Genomic DNA, 2,084 nt, shown 5'->3' on the forward strand with positions numbered 1-2,084 from the left:
TAATTTTATATTGCAATCATAAAGAAGTTCAACTAAGAAGTTGAATTTCCTACAATAATAATTGAATTTTAAATCGGAAAATATGAAATTTTAACTACTGATATTTTTTCAAGTAAAAAAATAGAATAGTTCAATTTTTAATTAAATTTTTTCTTAACCAAAATAAAAACGAATTTTCAACAGAAACGTCAAATCCAACCAGATAAACCTAATTTTATAAATAAAAAAATTACTTCATTTTATATTGAAATTATAAAAAATCAAATAAATAGTTGAATTTCCTATTCAAATATTCAAATTTTCCTCCTAACAGACGAATTTTCTACAATAAAATTCAATTTTATCCGGAAAATATAATTTTTTAAAAAAAATAGTTCAGTTTCCACCCAATAGTTGAATTTCCTACCAAATATTTAAATCTTCAACAAAATAGTAAATTTTGAACCGGAAAATATGAACTTTTATCAGAAAAGTTCATTTTCTACCTAAGAATTGAATTTTCTACAAAATAATGATGAATTTTCAACAAACCACATGATTTTCCAACCAAATAGTTGAATTTGTAGATAGAAAAAATATTTTTTCAACCAAAAATAGAATATTTAAATTTCATTATTTTTAATATTATATTATTTTTGATATAAACATTATTTTTAAATAAAAAAAAATAAATTTTAAATAAAAACGTTAGATCCAGTGATATCAACATAATTTTATAAATTAAAAATATTACTTCATTTTACATTGAAATTATAAAAAAAGCAAATAAAAAGTTGAATTTCCTACCAAAATATTTAAATCGTCAACAAAATATTAAATTTTGTATCGGAAAATATAAACTTTTATCAAAAAAGTTCATTTCCTACCTAAGAATTGAATTTTCGACAAAATAATGATGCATTTTCAACAAACCACATGATTTTTCAACCAAATGGTTGAATTTGTAGATAGAAATTAATATTTTTTAATTTCGAGATAAAACATTATTTTTAAATCCAGAAAAAAAAAATTTCAATAAAAATGTTAGATCCAGTGATATCAACTTAATTTTATAAATTAAAAATATTACTTCATTTTATATTGAAACTATAAAAAAAAAGCAAGTAAAAAGTTGAATTTCCTACCAAAATATTAAAATTTTTAACAAATCAATTGAATTTTGAACCCGAAAATATCAATTTTATCTATTTTGAACTGAAAAATATAAATTTTCAACAAAAAAGTTAATTTTCCATCTAAGATTTGAATTTTCAATCAAAAAGTAAATTTTCTATAAAGAATTAAATTTTTTAAAATTTTTCACCTAATAGTGATACCAGTGACATAAACCTACCTTTATAAATAAAAAAAAATTAAGGCAAAAATTATATAATATAAAATTAAAATAAAATGAAAGAAAATAAAACAAAAATTAAATCAACTGAAAAAATATAAATATATATATATAATATATTTTTACATATATTTATATATTATTATATATTACATATGTCATATATATTATTTATATATATTTTGTAATGTTTTTTTATTGGGATTTGATAATGGTGGAAATAAAGAGGACGAAAGAAAGGAAAAAAAAGAGAAGGAAGGGGATTTGGTTGGTTACCTTCTCATTTTTCTTTCCTCCTTTTTATTTTCGTCCAAAGTAAAGATGAATAATTTTCTTTTCTTGTTTTCTTTTTTAGAGGGAAGAGAGAAGGGAGAGAAGTGTTCCTTTTTTTCAGATTTCAATCGGAACATTTTGTGGGGGTTGTCCAAATTTGGTCGTTAGTCTTGATTTTATTTTCAGGAATTCTTTTTATCAATTACGTTAAAAAGGGATTTTACATTGGATTGTTTTCCTATCTAAATATCCTAAATTAAAAAAAAAAAAGATTATTATTTAATATAATATTGCAATTTTCAAACAAATTAGACACATCTTTCGAAAAATCCCGAAAAATCACTAAAACTAACGACAAATTTAGTTAAATTTTCAAGCCAAAAATGCGAATATTCTACGAAAATAATTTAATGTTCAACCCGAAAATATAAAATAAAAAAAGTCAATTTTCAACAAAATAGTTGAATTTTTAGCTAAA

This window comes from Belonocnema kinseyi, chromosome 10 (assembly GCF_010883055.1).
Source record: "Belonocnema kinseyi isolate 2016_QV_RU_SX_M_011 chromosome 10, B_treatae_v1, whole genome shotgun sequence".
Taxonomy (NCBI): domain Eukaryota; kingdom Metazoa; phylum Arthropoda; class Insecta; order Hymenoptera; family Cynipidae; genus Belonocnema; species Belonocnema kinseyi.